This window comes from Mchenga conophoros, linkage group LG1 (genome assembly GCF_057382185.1).
Source record: "Mchenga conophoros isolate Kocher_MC1m ecotype Shallow Benthic linkage group LG1, M_conophoros_male_GT1.1, whole genome shotgun sequence".
NCBI classification, from domain to species: Eukaryota; Metazoa; Chordata; class Actinopteri; order Cichliformes; family Cichlidae; genus Mchenga; species Mchenga conophoros.
Window position 1 is genome coordinate 22,605,154 of NC_140526.1, and position 23,882 is coordinate 22,629,035.

General features: G+C 40.0%; 1 protein-coding gene across 2 annotated transcripts in view; it reads right to left on the minus strand.

Moving 5' to 3' along the window:
- The window catches only part of syt7b (synaptotagmin VIIb), a 123,623-nt gene that overhangs the window by 12,929 nt on the left and 86,812 nt on the right, over window positions 1-23,882 (minus strand). The window lies entirely within an intron of this gene.

The following is a 23,882-nucleotide window of genomic DNA, read 5'->3' on the forward strand; positions in this document are numbered from 1 at the left end:
TCACGCCCTGGAGGACGGGGCTGTGGCCCCCCCACACCCTCTAGCAGATTATTACATGAAGGAACCTTTTAAAAAACAAAAAACAAGCGCGTCCATGCTCACAGGTGTACACACGGGTGATCACACCCACAAACTACACCCTTTTTGGCTCCTACCTCAAAGCACACTGTGTTCTGTTGATCTTATGTGCTGCACAATAATGTTTAACATTTAGTATTTACTGTCATATTCCCATATATCATTGTGATGTTGTTTATTCTATTACTCTTGTTCTCTTCTGCTTGCTTTCTTTTTTCTTTCTCAGCAGGTGATCCAGGTGATTGATATATGCATTTTTTTTTTCTCTGCCCGTTCTGTTGGTTTTTGTCTTTTGCCCTTCTCCCCCGTCCCTCTTCTCAGCTGTTTCTCTTTCCCTCTTTCTTTCTCCCCTTCTTTCCCCCAGTCAAGTCTGTCCCGTATTCATTAAGTGAAAATAAAATAAACAATAAAAGGTGAATCAAATGGACCATTACGGCAAGGCTGGGATGGTCAGTTTGGTAAAGTAAATCCGTTGGGCATCTTTCTTTGCCTTTAGACAACAATTCTGATGGCAAAAGAGCCAAACGGGACAGGCCAAAAAAAAAAAAAAATAAAAAAAAAAAAAATAAGTGACCTTTTGAACTAGTTTTTGGGTTTTTTTTGCCCACCTCATGTGGCAGTCTGCTTGCATAGATTAAAGATTTGGATCTTTGAATTGTAATTCTGTCTCGTGGGTCCTTTTCCCATTACATTCGTTTCAAATAACATCAATCTTCCTGCCAGCATACAGTGACATTAGGCAATAATATGTTTGCAGCAACTACTGGATGGAAAATTACACTGCCCCTGTAAATAACGACAAATATCAGTGGACACTTTAGTAACACCTGGCTGCTACTGTTTTGGACTCCTTTTTACATTCACAGCTGCATGAATTCTTCATTGCACAGATTCAACAAGGTGCTGCAAACAGCCCTCAGAGATTTTGGTCCATGTTGACATGATAGCATCACACAGATGTTGCAGATTTGATGGCTGCAGATCAATAATGTGAATAATTGCGCTGTGATCCAGTGACTATGGAGGAGACCTCAGCTTTGAGCTTTTTGAATGGTATGTTTTCTTGATGGAAGCAGCCTTTAGAAGATGGATACACTGTGGTCATAAGGGGATGGACACAGTCAGCAGCAATAGTCAGCTGGACCGCCATTCGATCTGTGCTCAGTTTGTACTAAGGGGTCCAAAGTGTGCCAAGAAAATATCTCCCACACCATTACATCACCACCATCAGCCCTAACCTTTGATACAAACCAGGATCCATGCTTTCATGTTATTTATTCCAAATTCTGTCACTGCCATCTGAATGTTGCAGCAGAGCGCTGTCATCACCCAGAGAACAGCTGCTCACTCTGTCAGTGCGCCCCAGGGCAGCTGTGGCTACAATGTAGCTTGCCATCGCCAGTGTGTGAATGTGTGTGTGAATGGGTGAATGACTGAATGTAGTGTAAAGCGCTTTGGGGTCCTTAGGGACTAGAAAAGCGCTATACAAATGCAGGCCATTTACCATTTTTTTTTATTTTGTGTTTTTCTGAGATGGTTGTGTGGGCAAACCCCAATCTGGCACCAACAGCCATGCAACACTCAAAGTCAAAGTCCTAAATGCACTGAGTTGTGATTGGCTGAGAAAATGTTTGCATCAATCTGCAGTGAAACAGGTGTACCTAACACAATGTCTGATAACTGACAAGTGAAAACAGTCAACCACGTGCAGCAACAGACTCTCACACTGGTATATTAATAACTGTTTCCTTTTTTAAAAAAAAATCAATTTAATTGTTTCTCCTCTCTCCCCTATTTTGGGATTGGTCATGTCTCCCTGTGCTCTCTTTTTTCCCTTTTCTCTTTCCCCTAACCCCCAACTGATTGCAGCTGATGGCTGCTCCTCCCTGAGACTGGTTCTGCCGGAGGTTTCCTCCTGGTGAAAGTAAGAATTTTTTCTTCTCACCACAGCACAGTGCTTGCTCACAGGGAATCGTCTTATTGTTGTGGTTTCCTCCTGAATACCGTAGGGTTTTTACCTTGCAGTATAAAGAACCTCGAGGCAGCTGTTGTTGTGATGTTGCGCCACATAAATACCTCTGAATTGAACTGAACTGAACATATTACAGTGATCCAGATACTTTTTTGTATTTAAGTTGCTCAGGTAGCATAGGTTGTAATACAATTGCATCAAAAAGACATTAAAGCAGTCATGGCCAATTTCTTGCAGTGGTTGACTATTAATATATATATATAAATTAAAAACGCTCCAAGATAAACATACACCAGTGCAAAACTTTGTCAGACACCACCTGTCACTTTAGACACTTTGAAGACGATCTGTACAGAAAACTATTTTTAGAAACAAATGCTGCTTTTAACGATGCTGCTAAAAAATTCTTCCCAGCTTTTTCATTATGTAACTATTTGGGATACAGAAAAATACAAACATGTGATACCAGTCTAGGCATAGTGACAAATAACACTAATAAGATGATGCAGCGAGAAAAACAAAAAATAGCGAGAGTGACAGTCAGACAGACAGAAATAGCGAGCGAGTGAGCAGGTGAGATACTAAATACAAAGGTAACAGCGCAAGTTAGATTAAAAGAAGGGAAAGATGATCCACGAGATGAGATAAATTAGAGTAAAAGCAAAGGAGATGATTTATTTTTATTGAGACAATGAACGAATGAATGTGAGACACAGTTAGACACACATTAAGCTTTAGCTCAGAGAAGGGGAGATGGGATAAAAGCTCTGAAACAAAGCAGAACAGAATTGGCGAGGAGAGTCAGACACGCTAAAAAGCAGACAGAGGAAGCAAACTGACGTGTAACACAGGAAAGCAAAATAGAAGGAGGCTGGAGAAAGAGGGGTGAGAGATAGACAGGGGTTACACAGCAAAGAGACAAGCAGAAGTAGAACGATGCTGAACAAGAAGAGGTAAAAAAAGAAAAGGATATGGTGTGGAAGAGAAAAGAATGGATTCGTCACTCCGCGTTTATTTCCTGTGATTTGCAGGTCATAGAGCCAACGATGCACCACAGCCTCAATTCAAACTGTAATGGTTTATGTTCCACAGGTCTGTCAAATGCAGATTAGTCTCACATGCATGTGATCCCTGCAGGTTAAGCTAAAAATACTCAATTGAACCTTTTAATATCGACCCTTAATACGTTAGGGAACCATGTCCCACCTTAAATAATTACATAACACCTGGATGTCTCGCTCTGCCACTGATGTGACTCTCACCGGCACAGTGTGTGGTCTGTGTTTTACACATTGTTAATATTTCACCACTAATACATCTAAAGTTTGTACAGCAGCTGATCAGCTCACAAAGCACAACTTAACACACAATTTTTTTTACAAAGCAAAGAGATGAGTTAAATGGAAAACCTGACATTCTCACGAGACCTACCATATTTGAACAAGTTCCCGCAGAGCCAGGTACCTGCTGAGCTTTGAAGGACCAAACAGTGAGAATAAATGGGTCACATCGTTAACAGAGTTCATAGAGAGGACAGAGGGTACCTTGACACAGACACAAGACTTGTAATTGTGCTGTGGTGGTGGAGTAGTTAGTGCCATTGCCTAGGAGCCTAACATGGAATTGTGGGTGGGCCTAAGGGGCCCGACTGATCATACTTATCAGTGATGGGAATAACGGCGTTACAAGTAATGGCTTTACTTTTTTTCAGTAACGAGTAATCTAACTAATTACTATTTCTATCGTTACAACGCTGTTACCGTTACTAACAAGCAGAGCTGGACCGGCCATCGGGCATACCGGGCATTTGCCCGGTGGGCTGATGGTGATTTTTTGTTTTTATGGGCCGATGGGTGTTTTTTTTTTTTGTTTTGTTTTTTGTAACGGTATAAACAATGAAAGATGGTGGATTGGCCAGATGCTGGCCGATGTGTAAAAATAACTCAGTTGTTTGGTGGTGGCTATGGTGGAGCTTCCACAGAGGCCAGCAGGTGGATGAGAGAAAGGGGAGGCAGGAGGAGGAGAGACCCGAGGCGGCCTCCGGTCCGAGTGTCAGGTGAACTGAACTTCAGGTAGGAAGTTATGACCTACAGTCTATATGGGTCAGATATAAACCAAGGTTAGGTGTGGTTTATTATTTGTGCTAACTTTTTACAGTCAGTTACAATAACTCGTACTGTGTACTAGCTAGCATGACGGAGTTTCTATACAGCTGGGTGGGTGCTATGATGTTACTGATAGTGAACTTATTCATAAGGTGAGTTAGTATAGTTGCCAACTGTCCCGTAAAAAACGGAATTGTCCCGTATTCAGAGAAATAAAGTAGTCGTGGTAAGCCAATCACATGACTTTAAGATGACAAAGCAACAAGGTGATATATACCAGTTTTTAAACTGTGCTGATAGGCCATGTCATAGTCATGATAAACAATATATATACGCGTGTTTCTTCCTGAATAGTTTCATGTTTACTGTCTAAGGACAGCGCTAGCAAGCACTCTCTGCTTATGAACAAAAATTTAAAAAACAAAACAAAAAACAGCCCGTTCGTTTTGGTGGAAAAATGCACCATGACGGCCAAAAGGATGATACTAAACAAGGCAAAGTAAATACTTTTTAAAGATGTAATGTGGAGGGAAAATCAAAAGTAGTGAAAAATGGCCAATTATACCCTGGACCCCAGAGGGTTAAATGTTTTTTTAAAGTAACGCAATAGTTACTTTTCAAGTAATTAATTACTTTTAGAATCTTGTAACTCAGTTACTAACTCAGTTACTTTTTTGAAGAAGTAACTACTAACTATAATTAATTACTTTTTCAAAGTAACCCAACACTGATACTTATACTTTGTATGTTTTCCATGTGCCGGCACGGGTTTCCTGCAGGTATTATGGCCTCCTCCCGCAGTGCAAACAGGCAAACATAGCAAAAATGATTCATGAATGGTTTGTGGAGCACAACGAGTTTTAAATGTTGACATGAATTCACTCCAATCTAGCATCTGTGGGATGATGTGGGCAAACAAGGGGCCCCACCTCGCAACTTACAGGACTTAAAGTTTAACTGTTGTTAAAATCTTGGTGTGAGATACCACAGCACAGTTTGAGGGGTTTGGTGGAGTCCATGCCTCAGGAGGTCAGGGCTGTTTTATCAGCAGAAAGGTGGACAATATAATATTAGAAAGGGGGTTATAACGTGATGCCTGATCTCTGTATATACTAGAGATGGCACGATACCACTTTTTTATGTCCGATACCGATACCGATAACATAAATTTGGATATCTGCCGATACCGATATGAATCCGATATAGTGTTTTTTAATCAACAAAACTGTTTTTTTTTAATATCTTGCTGAATTTTGTATAAGTTCATACTCAAGTTTAAAACAACAACTACACTAAAGCTATTCTGTTATACCTGTATGCAAAAAAAAAAGTTTCATAGTTCAGCAATACTGATCAATCTAATAAACTTAAACCTACACCATCCTCCCTATTCTGGTATTTTAAAGAGTACTTAGCGTAAATATTAAGCAACCTAACTAATAGGGTTCCAACTCCCAGCAACAACAAAAATAAATAAATAAAAAATAGGGAACCACCCCTCACACTCCACCTCATGATGCTTAATCAACGTAATCAACCTTAATTTGATGCAGTGTGAAAAAAAATGCACAGAAATCAATTATTTTTCAAGAAATATTAAATAGATTCAACATCTTTCTTCAACAAAATTGCAGACTGCACAGATGGTACCTTCCCAAAGGAAAAAGTACTATAGCTTACTAGGGTATATTTATTACCGTAGACTCAACAGTTACTATATACAGTAATGGACTTCTATTCCTTTTACATCAAATTAAAACTTTGGGTGTAAGATTCGGATAATTATTCATTAAAAGCTAGACATTTTAAATGAGAATAAGAAAGAAAAGTATGTCTTTGTGCCCCTTTTCCCTGTTAATGCCCTATCGGCCCCCCTGGCTAAACTTTGCTAGATCCGCCCCTGCACAGTTACAGCCGTCAGCTGCTAGAAAAAGATCCTGGTGTAGAAAGTAATATTAAATAAATTCTAACAACAGCTTATCAAGCTTAAACGTGCTGCTGTTGTTCAGCCGCTGGTTTCCTCTTTCTGGTGCAAAGTGGGCCAAAAGCAAACCAGAGACACGGACTCGCGACAGAAAAGCCGATCAGCTGATCGTTAAGCAGTTTCATGATTGAAGTAGCAGCAGGAGAGGCAGTCGTTTGTTAAGCTTAACGCAGGAATGCTTTACAAACATTCAGAGATGGACTTACACACTTGCTTTACTTCTCTCGGGGATAACTTTGTCGGAGATGAAATGCCGGGTTGCTAGCGAAGCTCCACATGCTATCCAGACCACCGACAGGTCCCGCATGCCACAGCCGCTCTATCACGTGATGCATACTGCTCCGACGTGCTAACGTTCTGAGGTGAGTTACGGCGTGTTGCAAGTTTTGTGAGGTGCTTTCGTGATATTTAATGGATCGGATTACATTTTTTATTTTTCTCCGATATCCGATCCAGTAATTTAGGTCAGTATCGGACCGATACCGATACGTAATATCGGATCGGTCCATCTCTAGTATATACATTGTGTTAAAGGACTGAATGCACATTACATGGCTTTGGTCATTTCTCGACAAATATTCACAGCAAAATAAAAAGGAGATCTTGTAGGGAAATAATGGAGAAAATGCCCAGCTGTGTTTATGTAAGGTTCATTGTTTAAGGTTCATGTGGCCTCTGTCTTGTGTGTTTGATAGTGATTTAGTAGGGCTCATTGGGCTGTCACTTTGCCAACCCTTCCTACAAATAAGCATTTATAGACTCTTTGGGTAGAGACCAGCTGACAAGCATATATTATGTGCCCTATAGTTTAAAGTGAGGAATGTCTTATCCATGAAACTGAGCTACCACTGAAAACACATTTAAAATAAATCCTTCTTAAGAGTTTCATTTAAAAAAAAATAAGAGGAAAATAACTCAACAGTACAACCTACCTGGAATATAGAAACAAACATTTTAACATTTTTAGGTACTAAGTGGGATGCTGAGATTTTAGTGTTGGCAGCAGACATTTAGAATTACTTTGACTGTGCCAATAACCACAGTTTTCAAACCGGTCCCCACTGAAAACATATGCTTGAAAGCACAAAGGTGGATTAAAGCAAGTTCTCTGCTCTTGATTATAGTAAAGACACGAAATACAATCTGGGTTTGGACAAAAATCAAAAGTAAATAAAATCACAAAATGTTTTGACCATGATTCAGTAATTCTCTTTTGTCTTTCCTGGTCTTGGTCCACATCTTTAAATTCCTATCCTTTGAATCTTTGAATGCTGGCTATCCCTTTATTGTTGTGATCAAAAACAGTGTTTGTTCCACTCTTAACTTTGTGGGACACTTTTTAAACAATATCACCATTTCCCAAAAGCACTGATTTTATATTAGTCCCTTCATATGTCTGAGGGCTTATAACATTAATGTTAACTAACTAATAAAAGTTTTGTTGAAAAGACATTTTCATTCTATGTAATCAATTCACAAATGTATAACTTAATTAATCTTCCATGTTTCTCAACCCTTACATGCTATTCATATTCCATACTTTTATATTTTAGCTTGCTTCAGCTTTCACATAATATGTGTCTATAACAAACTTTGAACAATATATCTATTAAGTATGTGTAAATAGCCTATTTGGCATTAATAAATGGATAATCAGTCCTTAATAAATGTTTCAGTGAGAAGGGAAAATGTATTTCTTGCATGTATTTTTCATGTCATGTTTTATTTAAGACATGAAAAAACCCAACAACCACCATGTTATAGTATTATTTTGAAATAATGTTATGATGATATGCGATTCCCACACTATCTTGTCCATCACACTGCCTCTACCAGCTTGCTTTCTTCCCATAGTGCATTCTGGTGCTAGGTGTTCACCAGGTAAGTGATGCACATGCACATGCACATGATGTAAAAGAAAACGTGATTCATTAGACCAGGCCACCTTTTTCCACTGTACTGTGGTCGAGATCTGATGTTCACATGGCCATTGTTGGTGCTTTCGGTGGTAGACAGGAGTCAGCATGGGCACTCTGACTGTTCTGCGGCTATGCAGCCCATACCATACACAAAAAACTGTAATGCACTCAGTATTCTGGTGCCTTTCTATCAGAACTAACATGAACTTTTTTAGCAATTTGAGCTACAATAGCTCATCTGTTGGATCAGACCACACGGGTCAGCCTTCCCTCCCCATGTGCATCAGTGAGCCTTGGCTGCCCATGACCCTGTTGTTAGTTCACCACTGTTCCTTCTTGGACCACGTTTGATAGATACTGACCACAGCAGACTGGCAACACTCTACAAGAGCTGCAGCTTTGGAGATGCTCTGACCCAGCAGTCTAGCCATCACAGTTTGTCAGACTTGCTCCTTATGCTTTTATACTTTATACTGCTTTTAAACTTTAAGGATACAAAGTTTGTTTATTTGCTCCTTTATATATCGCAGCCGCTAACAAGTTCTATGATGAAGAGATAATCAGTGTTATTTACTTTACCTGTCAGCAGTCATAATGTTATGCCTGATCGTTGTGTGCATTGATTAAAAAAAGTTTTAATCAATGCACACTTGCATAGATTATGCATGAGAACATATTCACTCCTCTGTCTACTCTAGTATATTGAGGTACTGAAAGTTTTTTTTTACTTGATGAATAAAGCTCAAGTAGAGAGATTCAGGTAGAGTCAAACAAACCTCTAAAAGCAACCAGTGGAAAGTGTGCTGGATAATAAATTAACAGGTACTGTAAAAATGTTCCCGTCTTTCAAACATGAGACACACAATTAGTTGTTCGGTGCTCGAGCAGACACAAGAAAAGCAATAAACGATTAACAAAAAACAGACAGCCCCCCTTCCCAAAAAATGCCATTATATTGTATGGATCCAAACTGGGAGTTATCCAGCTCGACATGCAGAAAACATCTGTCAAGCCCTTCCCTCTCTTCAGCTTGATAGCCTAATTTATCAACAAGAAAACAAAGCATAATTCACTACATTGCTCTAACGTGTGCATTTATCATTGAATACTCAGTGAAAACACAAAGTTTGCATAAAACATATACCAGACAAAACATTTATAGAAAATAAGATACCATTTTTAGTAATGTAAAAATTTGTTCTACTCGTTTATCATAAGAGAGATGCCATTAATTGGTTATAAATTTTAAACATATCTAATAAAAACAAAAGGGTCGGATTCTTTTGCATTTCAGGTGATTAGAGCCTGAGCAACATAGGATTTATAAGACTAATACTGATATTTGGTGATGCGATACGCCAGTATATTGGACAACAGTTTTTTCATTCAGAAACATGATACTTAAACAAATTACCATTAGCACTTGCTTTGTGCAGTTAGTCATTTACTCCTTTACATCCTCCCAGGCTACTCAGGTCCGCTAGTGTTGTGTTTGTGGTGTTCCAGACATGGGTGTTGCTGGTCTGGATTGACTACAAGAAAGCCTGCGGCTCTATGCTCCACTCATGGATACTGAACTGCTGGCCACTGTACAAGGCTAAAAGTGCACTAATAACATTCATCAGGAACTCAATGGGAATGTGGAAGACAACGCTGGAGGCCAACTTGAAGGGAACTGCACATACCAAGATGATACATTGTCCCTGCTGCTGTCCTGCCCATGATTGGTCCCCCTAAGCCAGCCCATCATTAAGCGCACTAAGATTCACGACTGGAGTGATCATCATCCACCTCTATATAGATGGATGACATAGAGCTATATGCCAGGAGTGAACGAGACATCGACTCACTGATTCACCTCACCAGGATCTACAGTGAGGACATCAGGATGTCATTCAGACTCATAAGTGTGGCCGAATGGTTGCAAAGTGAGGGAAGGTGATCCAGACTAAAGGACTGGAGCTCCCAGAAGGTAGAATAGGAGATATACAGGATAAGCTACAAATGCATGAGTATCGCAAAGGCCAATGAAAACCATGTTAAAGATGCACAAAGGTTAGCCACAAACAAATACCTCCAGAAAAAGGTGTTGAGAAGCCATCGAAATGGTAGGAATGAGGAAGACATCAATACACATGCCCTACAGGTCATCAGATACCCAGCTAGAATGGTAAATTGACCACAAAGGAAGACAGATGCCACTGATAGGACACCAAAACTCACAATGACAGAGATCTCCAACTGAGGTCCAGCACCCAAAGGCTCTATGAGGAAGGGCGAGGATTAGTGATTGTCAGAACCACAATCCATGATGAAACACAGAGCATTCATGAATATATCAGGAACATGGTACCCGGAGATGAGGTGCTTGGGCAGCTGAAGATTGGTCATTCCTAAGAAACAGGAAGAGGAACTGTCAAGGATGACCACTGACAGATAGCAGAAGTGGCTGATATCAAGAAATCCTACCAGTGGCTGGAAAAAGCCATCTAAAAGGACAGCACAGAGACTTTGATCATGACAGAACAAGAACAGGCCCCACGCCACAGATCCATAGAGGCTGTGGTAGCACATAGTAGTTGTCACGGCGAATGGGATCAGCCGTGTGGAGAAAGTAAAGGAGGATCCAAGCGCAGGCACTCGTGGAGGTGCGAAGGGTGTTTATTGTAAAAATAAAACACGAAGGTGGGTGAGCAGAGGCACATGGCGGTAGATAACAGGGAGAACACACGGATGAAACACAAACAGACCAGGGACTAGTACACGAGTAGACACGACTTAAATACACACAGAAGAACACAGAGAGATTACACACAGGTGGGGAACACAACTGGAAGTAATTGACGAGACGAGACAAGGGAAGCAAAACTGAATACACTGACATGAGACATGGAGCTTCACAATAAAACAGGAAACAAGAAACAACTACACAAAGACGCAGACTTGACACTGAACTAAACCTACAGGAAATACGAGGGCACCAGAACAAAACCTAAGAACTAAACCCTAAACCAGAATAAACTGAAACATAGAATATGATAATAACCAAAACGGGATGACAAAAGAATAAGAACATAAATCATAATACAGAAGAATACCAAAATATAAGAAACAAGAAATGCTGGGTCAAATGACCCAGAACCATGGGAGCAGTAGGATATAAGATGCAAACTGGGACTGCATACACGAGGAGGCACAACCAAGTGGCTGGGATAGTGTACAGCAACATCTGTGCAACATATGGACTAGACGTCCCCAAGTTCTGATGGGAGACACCACCAAAGGTGTCTAAAACTGGACCAGTAGTACCAACCGATTCCAGGTACAACACCAGCAATCTCTGTCCAGCAGAGTGCAGTCAGCTGCAATCAGATATTTTTTTAGATACTGCTATAATAGTGGAAACTCTTACAAATAAGAAGACCAGCGCTTCTGAAAAGCAGGCTTCAGGCTCCTCTAAAAATTTGGTTTTTAACCCCATATTCTTGAATGTGATTTCCCTATATCATCACCTCAGACACAGACCTCCCAACCACCCATCATTTTACCAAGCGTCCTTTCTTTGTGTGGATGTTTGCGCTTAGTCTTAATTTTTAAAGGTGGCTTTCAAAAGTTAACTTTGCTAATTATGAACCAGCTATATTATTCAGTATGTTTCCAGCTTGTTTTCAGAACCTATACTGACAAATGGAGGTGACAATGCTCAAAAGCCCAAACAAAACAGAAGACAGGAGAGGAGCCTCCAATCAGAAAAAAGCAAACATTAAGTGCATTAAAGAGGCAGGAGCTAAAATGTTGTGTGGACTGTAGATCATGCACAAATACTCTAGAAGATTTCAGTAATAAAAACATGAAGCTGAAAATGAACATAATAGGTCTCTTAAAATTTTTATTGGGTGATCTGCCTTAAAATTTTTATTTTTTCATTTCCTTCCTGCCTGAACTGCAAATAAAAACCTGCTGCTGCTTCCTGTGTCATCGAATCACGCCTGTTGACGGTAATGTCCTGGGAGACATTGAGGCTACTGGGTGTGGTAGGGAGGTGAGTTCATCCATGCGTGTCAATGTACATATTTACTCACTGCCAAACACACACACACACACACACACACACACACACACACGCACGCACGCACGCACGCACGCACACACACACACACACACACACACACACACACACACACACACAGGTTGCAGCAAAGCAGCTGCATAATATTTCAGACAGACATGATAACATCCCCAAATTAGCTTTATGTGCAGTGATATAAAGAAAATGATGAGACGTGACAAAAATAGGCCTTTGTTACTCTGAGAGAACGAGGAGAAAGAGTAATTATCTTCCAGGATAATTCTCACTAAACAGCTGAAATGTTGCTCTGCAGTTATCTGTATTCAGCAGCAGAAATACATACACTACTTTGGCAATCATTAGAAAATAAAAAAGGTGTTCACATGCATCATGCCGTGGTTATCAACTTAAGAATTTCTCCAAAGAGGAGTAAAAATATCTTTAGCCACGAGTTGCCCCTTTTTCTGCCAGCTAGTGACTATCTTTTCTGAAACACAACACCAGTTACATAATTCATCCTTTAGAGGTTGTTGTAACCATGACTACTGAAATGTGTGCTCCCACTTAAGGTTGTACTCACTACCATCATGTATTTTACACGGGGGTGAAGTAACCATGGTAACAGGAGCCTTCAAAAGAGGGCAATGAAATCCAAGGAAGTTCCTCAGAGAGGGGCATATATTAAAAATAGCACCAAAAAAAAAAAAAAAAAGCCTGCAGGGCAAAGGGACCAAACATTTAGAAATGCCTTTGAAAGACACTCTTTGACTTCCTCATACCTACACTCTTCTAACCCCCTGTGACATGCGAAAACACCTCAGCACATACCGCCATGTACGTGTGAGCTCACGCTGAAAATGGCTGATTCATAAATGTCAAAAGAAAGTGCAGAATAACCTCCAGCCAGCAAAACAACAGGCAAAAACAGAAATGGGCAACTATGGACTTCTACCTTCTTTTCCCTTCTAGACTATCGAACTGAAGAAGCTCTCGTTACTTTGCTGTTTCGATGGTAGGGAAATGCGAACGAACAATCAGAAGTTTATAAAACGAGACACAGGAGTGCGCGCACACACGAGCACACACAAGCATCCCCTGGAGAACCACTTCGATCTGCCAGAGTGAAACTTGAAACCCGACTTTTGACCTCATGGCCTCAATCTGAGTTGAAAGCCACCTTCTGAGTAATTGGACAAAGCAGGTCATTACATCCCTGGGGACAATGCAGTGAAATCTTATCTTCTTCTGTGTAACATGTGTATTGTCTGCTGGACAGGCTGGTGAGCACTGATTAAGAAAGAGTGAATAAATGAAAGGAACATGCTTCATTCATCTGGCTTTGACAAAGGTGTGTCATAGAAGTAATTATTGGGGAAGAGACTGGATTTTAAAAAAAAAAGGAAGAAATTTTCATTAAGAAGCTCAAGTTGGAGAGTATATCTTCACAGAAGACTCAATGCAGGCAAAGCAATGTGTGCATTACAAACGTAATGGATGAGGATAATTTCAGTGAGTGTGTTTATTTATTTCATTTTATGGCCATAATTAAATCTTTTTGATCCCACTGTTCTGTCACAACACAGCTCCTTATAGCTGAGACACAAGAAAACAATGTGATGGCTGCACAATTACATGGATTCTGTTTGCTTACAGGTGCCACCAAAGGGTCTATATGCAGACTTTATGAAGCAGCTGATGAGCTTCTGTTTTCTGAATACACAATATGAAATCAGCAATAAAACCTTTATTAAATGTTTAGCAATAGATTCATCAGATTAAATCATAAATATTTTGTCTTCAAGGTGACTATTTAAAAGTGACAACATGAGCTTAGGTTTTATTAGTTTTACATTCTACTTAGGTTTTTTTTTTATTTAAATATTAAAAGGGTCGAATTGGTATTTATAACTTATTTGACAATTAACCTTAATACATTTTTACAATGTGCAGTAAACTTCAACAGCTCAGTTACACCAGAGTAAATATTGCATGGCAACCTCCTCGTGACAAGGAAAAATAGGTGGTTGCCGGGTGGTTGTATTGAATTTTTGGCATTTATTGACTGATCATAAGTAGCTACAGTGACCAAGATAAGATAATTGCACAGGCTGCCTGGTGGGAGGAAACTTATCTCTAAACAATTGCACTTTAACTCGGACTACAATCACTCTCAGGCGAACTAGCAAAGGCAAATAATTGCAATTTAATTTATAAATGAGATGGCAGTGAGTGCAACTTGTCTGTGTCATGGTTCTGGGTCTTTGACCCAGCGTTTTGAGTCTCCTGATTCTTTCTTCTGCTTTAGGAGATGATTTAAGTTCAAGCTGTGTACTGTTTACTCTTGAATTAGTTCTTCTCTGGTACCTCTGAGTTTTTTTTAACCTACATTTATGTTTCATGGTTTCTTGTGTGATATTAGTTCCCTTTCATGTTCTGGTTTTGTCTCTGTTTTCTGCTCAGCGTCTCATGTGGAAGTCAGTCTTGTCTCCATCTTTATTTACCTCTCTGTCTACCCAGTCATGTCTGCTAACTTCACACGTCTCAGTGTTTGTTACTTCCTATTTTATTTTGATTGTCCCTTAGTTTTGCTTCACTGTGTCTCGTTAGAGTCCATTCAGCTGTGGTCCCTGACTAGATAAATGAAACCAGCAAAAAAAAAGAAAACCAAAGCCTCGCCCTCAAATCCCCCCCCCCCCCCCCCCCCCAAAGAAAGAAACAAAACAAAACAGAGCTATGTTTAAGAACTGGAGCTAAGTCTTTGCGTAATTGTGCTTATATTTATATTTAGTATTTAAAAAAAAAAAAAGAAAATAATGTATACCAATGCAGGGCAACTGTCCACAGGGGACCTCCATTGCTTTTTCTGGTGCTTGGAAATGAAGCAGATTTCTCTGAGTCTGCCCAAGCTGACAGTTATCTACACTGACAGAGGAGTGCTGATGTGACATCATCACATCACAATGTCAGTCAACACCCTCAGGAGAAGGAGGATAAGGTGAATAAGGGGATAGAAATGGAAAAGGAGAAAGGGCTAGGCAAAAGGCAAGTAGGAAACAAGGTTGTGCAGTTAACTTAGGGAGGAAACTAGGAGAGATGGAGACGAGATGAAGGACAGGTGACAGTGACGTTAAAAACCACAGTGAGAGCAGTTGAGGGTAAGGTAGAAATTGATGAGTGAGGCGGGAAAGAAATGGGCGGCACAGGACAAGGGAGCAACATTGGATGGATGGGTGAGAACATGAGGGATGAGAGTTACTTTCTGGGCCTGAATAGGAAGTGTGTCTCCATAAACATGTATCTGGGTCTTGCTGATCATACACTAGCCCTAGGAGACCATGAAACACAATATAGGTCCCACATCCCATGATGGATGAGGCTGAGGCGCCGATGTCAGCGCTCCCCACCAACGGGGACAAATCACTCGGGCACCACCCCCCTCAACACACAGGCTAATACAACAAATGGAGCCATGGACAGTGCTGGACTGCTTTGATGCTCTTTGAATAGACTTCCACTGACTTGCTCTTGACATTTATCCACTGGATGGAGCTTTTGTTGTTGTAAATTCATGCATGAAGAGGGCTGCAGTGACATCTTCTGCATCTGAAAACTGGGAGGGGAAAAACATAAAGAAAACTCAGATCAGGTGAGTTTACTGTCATGGAAACTATTTATTTTCTCCTCGCTGATCTTTGTCTCTTTTACTGCGACACTCCCCTCACTTTCCTTTCGTGGCCTCTCTAAAATCAGCTCCCTGCTCAGAGCCACAAGCAGCAACAAGGGAAATGGTGAATGAGCTCCAGACTTTGTTCTGACAGTATTTCTTTTTTTTTTTTTTTTTTTTAAAGATATTTCATTTGTGCTGACCTACATTGCTTTTTTTCCTCCAATCAACCTTCCTCCCAGGGCCACTGGCAGCTTCAGAGGCCGCCATGGGGACCACTGGCCAGCCTGGAGAGTCATTAAGAAGCTTGACTCGGCCTGATTGCTGGCTCAGGCACACAACTGAAAGATTCAGATATGCCATCTGACAAAGGGTGACAGCAACTTCCTGCTTGATTTATACTGTACAACATTACCGCTGCCATGATTACAACATTGATTCCCACCCATTTGAACAATTTAGACATTCAAGACTGTGATTACACCCATTAAATGTCACATAATGGTGGACAAAATGGCTTAAATTTCTTCATCTCTGAAGAGTCTTCTAATTAAGCCTTTTTTCTATTCAGGCTTTGGGCAAAAAACATAAAATAATAAGCGCTCACACACTAGGAAAGCTTATAAATAGAGATATTTTTCATTTTTGGCTACTTGTTTGCAGCAGAACAAGCTGCAGACACAACACTTACCCGCTATTACAACATAAATTTGTAATGAAGGTTATGTTAGCAAACAAAATATTTACACTCTTAGTAGACACAGAGCATTTATTTAGGGATTCTATAAATACCTCTCTTTGTTTATGCTCCATAGTCTTGTGTCTGGTTGCTATATGCTCCACCAGTTAGCTACAAACTTTCTCGTGGGTGGTACTGATTGTTAAAGATCAGAGCACAGGTGAACTATATAAACATGCACGTGGACACAGCTTATATATAATTTATATAGCATCACACAGTTGCTACAGGAAGGTGCTCTATTGGACTGAAATCTAATGACTGTAGAGGCCATTTGAGTACAGTGAACTCATTGTCACATTCAAGAAACCAATTTGAGATTATTTGAACTTTGTGACATATCACATTTTCTTGTTGGAAGCAGCCATCAGTCATCAGAAGATAAAGGGACTTACATGATCACCAACAATACTCAGGTAGGCGTTTTTAAAATGGTAATTAATTCGTGATAAGGGATCCCAAAATCCCCATCCTGCACCTACCATGAATTCTTCTTTCTCCATATTCTGATGCTCACTTTGAACTTCAGCAGGTCAACTTGGCCATGTCTACATGCCTCAATGCAGTGAGTTGTTGCAGTGTGTTTGGCTGTTTAGATATTAGAGTCGGCTTGATGGAGAATGAGATGGTCGTCATTTAAAAATCTCAGTCATTTGATGCACACACACACAAACTTGACTTTCAAGCTGATTTTAGGTATGAATGTTGTACTATCTCCTAATTGTATCATTTGCAGCTAAAATATTGAGTTGGGAAACAGAAGTTAAAAAACTGCAATAAAATAGAAGAATCAGAAAGTGTGTTGTCAGAATAGTTGGTGGTCTTTAACTGCTAACCAGTCAAAGTAATAACTCTCCACTGTGAAGGTGAAAGCTGGATGAGCTATGATAAGCTGTGTAGCTTTCAGTTCCAGTTTTATAAATCATAATGATTTGATTTGAATGAACAGGCATTGACATGCGCATGGCTTGCACTGAGTGGAAGCAGTGCGCAGTAAGTATTTACAGCTTTTACAAACTCAGCTTTCAGAGTCTGGGGCCAGTAAGGGTTTATTCATATTTATTTCTCTGCTGCATCTCTGTGTGTGGTGGAACTCTGAACTCATTAAGATGCAGCTCCGCCATGCAACAATGGTTTTCTGAGATGATAATAACACAAACAGCTTCAGAGCTTCCATCATAGTTATCTGCAGGTGGGTGATTACGTCCAGTACGCTGCAGGGTTTTGGCTGGTCTACCACGGTGACCCAAACTGACTTACATAACATGGAGCTACGCATAAGCGATTACAGGACATGTAGTTTAACCTAGAAAAAGAGGCATGCTTTATTCTACAGATAAAAGAACAACAGGAAATTAAATGTGTATTTAGGTTTGACTTGAAATATTACAAATTCTGCACTGTGCAAAGGCCTTGAGCCTCCCCTCATTTCTTTACATTTTGCTGCCAAGTTTTAATTTTTAAAGCGATTTTGAGCAATATTCTCCAGGTTTTCTGAAGGTCTTTCAAAGTATGTGTCATGGTCCTGCGACCATGACTCAGTGACTTTATGTTTATGTTCTTTATTGTTATTACTTTCATTATTATTCATGGCTGTTTTGGGATGGTTTGTGTTTGGGATTTTAGACACTGGGTTCTGGGTTTGTGCTCCCTCTGTTGGTCCCTGGTGTTAGTGTTCCCCTGTCTCGTCAGGTTAATCAGGTCCAGCTGTTTCCCCCACCTGTGTGTGATTTCCCAGTGTCTCTTTGTGTACTTATAGTGTGTGATTTTCTCTGCTCCTCGTCGCGTCGTCTGTGTTCATACCTGGTGTAATCCCCTGCGTGCTCTCCCTGCTGTTCTCCCTTCATGCTCAGGTTTGCTATTTCTTTGTGTAGTTTCTCCCAGTTAGTTCATCCTTAGTTCTGTTTTACCATCCCCACTTTATATTGGATATTATCAATAAATCACCCTCACACCTGAATAAGTGCTGCGTTTTGAGTCCTCCTTCCGCTCTCCACACGGCCGCTGCCCCGGACCGTGACAGTATGTCTTTGAACATTGGTTGTTTTTTATTCATTTTCAGTCCAGTGCTGTACCTGACATTTTTGTTTGTTAAGCCACTAAACACCGACCCATCATTCATGCCCAAAAAAGACACCTAACTCAAATCCAGTGTTGTCTACACACAACTTAACAAAGAACCCATTTTCTTTCGCAGTCTTTTGTGCTCTTGCAGCCTACCTCTGATTTTTTTTTTCTCATTTCTTTAGCTGAATTTATGAGAAATGACACTGATAAAACAGTTTGGCAAGCATAAAATTACATTTTTCCACTAACCAGTTGATTCCCAAAAAGCTATTAGTTGAGAAAGAAATGGCAGGCCAAAAAAATTATCTACAGCTGATAAACAGTATCTGAAAGTCATGTCTTTAATAAACAGGAAAAAATCTAGCAAACAAAGCCACAGAGCCTAAAGCCCTGGCTTATGGCCCTTCAATTGTTCCATCTACTGTTTTCCGAAGCTGCATCAGAAATGTGTAAAGGTGGCTGTGAACAAGACGTTCTTACGGAAGGGAAGCCGGGAGAAAAGGCTGAGGTATGCCAAATTATACGAGAACTGGACTGAAATCAGTGACAACAGGTCTAATTGATAGATGCATCCAAATTTGAAAGTTTTGGTTCAAATAACTGTAAAAATTTGCAGAGCGTATTGACGAAAACCGTGGGTGTCTACAGCCATCTGTAAAGGATGGTGGCAGCTTTGTCATGGTTTCAGCCAGTGGTGTTAGGGAACGTGTCAAAATCGATGCAACTATTTTTTTTCTGCAACAGAAAAATACCACCATGCAATATTGTCTGACTGTTAACAGTTTTATTTTTCATGACAATAATCCTAAACACACTGCCAACGCAGTAAAAGTATACCTGGATAGAAAAACACACATTGAAACACTATCAGTCATGGGTTAGCCTCTCCAGACCCCGGGCCTCAATAGAACAGGAAGAAAAGGCAGCCAACATCTAAAGAAGAGCTTTGAATGTCCTTAAAGAAGCCTGGAGAACTATTCTGAACACTACTTAAAGAAATAAAAAGAAAGCTTGCCTAAGAGAGTTCAGGCTGTGCTGAAAAATAAAGGTACTCGTACCAAATATTGATTTTCAGGCTCGTTGGAATTGTACATCTTTTTTTTTTTTTTGCCTTATATACTGTATTCACATATATATTTTACAGATGCTTCAACAAAATATTAAGCAATGAAGGTTGGTTTAAGACTTTTGCACAGCACTGTATTGACACTGGCTTTGTATCCTGAATCAAACACTAAATTTAAACTTCTCACAAAACATGACACACTTTTTTTTTAGAGGTGATGTGAGGTTCAACAATTAAAACAGGATGCTGTGCAAGTATTTCAGGCTTTAGATGAGTCACAGACAGTAACAAAATATCCAAAGCTTTGATAAGCAGCTCTAATGTCTGAGTGCATTGCACTACGGTGTATCTCTGTCAGCACTGATTCACCCTGTACGACTCAGCATGTTTTGCTGCCATCGCAACAACATGAAAATTAAACAAATATACGTCCTTTAGGTTATCGTTGCTTATTCTGAAATTGGGATTTTCTTCCATTTATCATGAGCCATTTATCCCATTTTCAATAAGACGCTTTTGCTGCAGGTTTTGTTGAGTGCGAAAGCAACGAATGCTTTCTCACTTGACAAAAACAAAATGTTGCCTTGTTACGTAAAAGTGATCCAAGCGACAAATTGATCATATGATATTTTTTATTGCGTCCAGCTGGTATTAGTCACTGTCAGTAGCTGGTTCAGTGCTGTGACCACAGATGTCTGGATCATCACACTTACTGTCATTTAACATTTTTATTATTTTAACTCCATAGTCATTTTTTAAAGGCGGCTGCAGTCTGCTGCTATGGAGCAGACAAAAGATAGATCTTTTTATTATTGTAGACATATTTTTCTTTGGATGAGGGGCTCTGATATGATTCGTGCCAATAATTTGCTTTGCAGCTGAGATGATGTAGATTAGCAACTAGTGACTGAATCCTAGAAACACATTAAAGCTGCACTAATATTTTCATATTAATGGCTCGAATGACTCTGCCTACTGTGAAAGAGAGAGCCCAGAATACTGAACTGACAAAGAGTCATCATCGGCTCTGCAGTTGCCCTTACAGAGATGTTTAGCAGCCCACGCATTCAGTGATTTGGTTCAGTCCCGCTGCTTTCATCAAGCTTGTTTCCATCAGGCATCTGTTGTACGCTACCTGCCCAGCACTGATGGCAGCGTGACAAAGTTAGCAACAAGTGTCTGGACACAGTAGAGAATGAGAGCTAAATTAAGAGTGAATATTGGACTTTGCTGATCAGATGGACCAAATATCTCTCTCTCTGTCTCTCTCTCTCTCTCTATATATATATATATATATATTTGAATGAATGCACTTTGAGCTAACATACTCATTATAATATTAGTGCTACAGTATGTTCCTTTTGCTCGCAATTACTAACCTTGTCTCAACAAATATGGATCTGTGCTAATACACAGCACACACTGCGTTTGTCTCTATCCTGTCATTTCTCTGTTATCAGATTAGACGTCTGTAGATATTTGTGCTCTGAGCTGTACTTGATTTCATTAATAAACAAACAGAACCTCAGACCTCCATGGGTGTGTATTTATATCTTGCTGAATATTTCTCTGCAAAGCGGAGAACAAAGGTTTCCCGCGCTTTCTGTCTGACGGCTTCTCGTCTTGTCATGGATATATTCTTGGCCGGAACGTCTCTTTGCGTCGTACTCAGGCTGCTGGGCGCTGTGAAAACGGCCAGGAGCAAGTGAACAGACGGGCACAGGGAGCTTAAGAGGTAGCAGGAGAGACAAGAGAGATGAGGGAGATGGACAGAGATGATGATGGAGAGCTGTTATTAGCTGTGGAAGGACACTAGACAACTTGGCCCACGCAAGCCCTCTGGGTAGAGGCTCGCAGGCTGGCTGTGATTAGAGTTAGGTGCTTGACAGACCTCCAGACAGCTAGAGGGAGAGAGCATGGGGACAAGAGGTAGGCTAGTCCTCTTCCCTGACTTGTCCTTAGATATTTGATATTAAATTTTAAAAGAAAAAAATAAAAGGATAATTGTAGCAATAACATTAGGAAGAAGAAACATTTATCACATTTTTTCTTCCAAGAGAGACTTCTGGTTTTCCATCAACCGCAAATTCACAGCTGACCTAGTTAGAACGGCACACTAATATGCACTGCAGAGAGGTTTTGGGAAAACTCTGAGCATTTAAGAAACTTAATGCAATTCAAAAGCAGAATTTCTGCAAAGGTAAACAAAACATAACAAACAGACAGAGCCCTCGAAAAAAAAACTGCACCTTTATGATGAACTACACCTCTACTTTATCCTCTGCCCAGTAGTGTCAAAACAGTGGGATAAGCACTTTATCCGTCAAACACAGATGCGATAAGCGAGCAGCCTGTTCAGTCCTTTGTTCACTAGCTGAGAAACTGTGCTAGTCTCTGACGGCTGCTCTGAGATCACTGGTAGATGAGAGGTTAGCATATTTTTAGACGGGTGTTTCATGTGAGGAATCTTACTCCTAAATAATGAGGGTGCCCTTCCCGTATGCCTGCAACTCAAAGATCAAACCACCAGTGAAGAGATGCAGACAAGCCAACCATCAGAGGTCTGGATGGAGAAAACACAGGCCATGAAAAATGGGATAAAGGAACTCAAAATGTGGGTATGCAAAACAGAAATTTGAGAAAACATAAAGGTAAAAATAAAGGCAAAAGAAATGAAAGCTCTTTAGTGCTGGAAGCTGGAAAAACCTAATAATTAAAGGTAGAAACCCAGCTAATATAAATGTACCAAGCAGGGCTGCCCACTGAGAATACCAAAGACACTTTCTTAGTATTATTTCTGGGTGAATTTCTCAGAGGAGTGAAAAGACACTAAAGGTTTGGGTGATTAAAAAAGAAAGAAAACGCCATGAGTATTTTGATTAGTTACCTTTGTACAAAAAGCACAACACTAAATAAAGCTTTCAGACAGCACCACGCTTATGCACAGTTATTCTTTATACTGTTATACAGCAGACAGGTTGTATCAAGTATCTTGGGGGAACTTGCCACAGTCTGTCTCACTGTCCTCTGTCTTCAGGTCATCCCGGACTGACTCTGTGATTTTGAGATCAGAGCTCTGTGGGGTTTAGACCATCTGCTGCAAGTTTCCTGCTGCAGCTCTCTACGACTGAGGCAGCATGTTGGTCTTATTGTCAGACTGCAGAATGAATTTGGGAGTGACACTGATACTGTTGTAAGATGATTAACAATCTTAATACCCAAATGCTTTGAAGTTTTACACAATGCAAAATAACTACATCAGAAGTAGATTGTACATTGTGGAGTTTAAAAGGCTGGCTTGTTTTTAGATTGAACATTTTTATTTTATTTGGAAAAAAAGACAAAGGACATACTATTAAACAGAATTGCAGTGCTGGCAGTATAGGCTTTGAAATAACAATAAGGTTACATATATAAAAAGTTCACAGGTCTGTCAAAGTAAAGAGAAAGTACAACCCCTGATCAATTTTCTTTAAGTTCTAAGACTCTACACACCAGGACATTTTAAACCTGATCCCTACCAGGTCATAAAATATAATAACGTTTGCAGACATTAGCTGCGTTGCCATGTTCTTTTAAATAGAACAGCTGATCTCCTGGTAACCTTTCCAAATAAGCCATACTGTTCTGTCTTTCTCTAACTGTACCATGATAAACTTTAACAATTAGGATGCTAACTGATGGCTGTAGAGTCTGAGATGTAACTCTTTTGACAGTTTCTCAGAATACTGCACAATCTGACTTTGGGGCGAATTTGCTGGGATGTCCACTCCTGGGAAGATTAGCGAATGTTTTGAATGTTTTCCGCTTGAGAATAATCTTTCTCACTGTAGAATGACAGACTTCAAATTGGCCATATAATCCTTCATATAGTGATGCTCACACTTACTGATGATATCTAATCAAACTGCACTTGATTACCAGCACCTGGCTGTTACTCACCCTTTAAATCACTATAAAAGCTATAAAGGTGTAGTTAATCTTTCACACACTGCATCTGTACTTTGGCTTAGTTTTTGTTAAATAAGTAAAAAATCACACAGTGTAATATGTAATGCATTGTAGTTATATTTAGCTCATTGTAACAGTTGCTAAGGACCAGATTATGTTTACCAAGTCTTGATAATGTGAAACCTTACAATTGAAAGAAGGTCTACATCTTTAAATACAGTTATAATTTATGAGAACAGTAAATACATAACTGTTGGTTTGTAATATG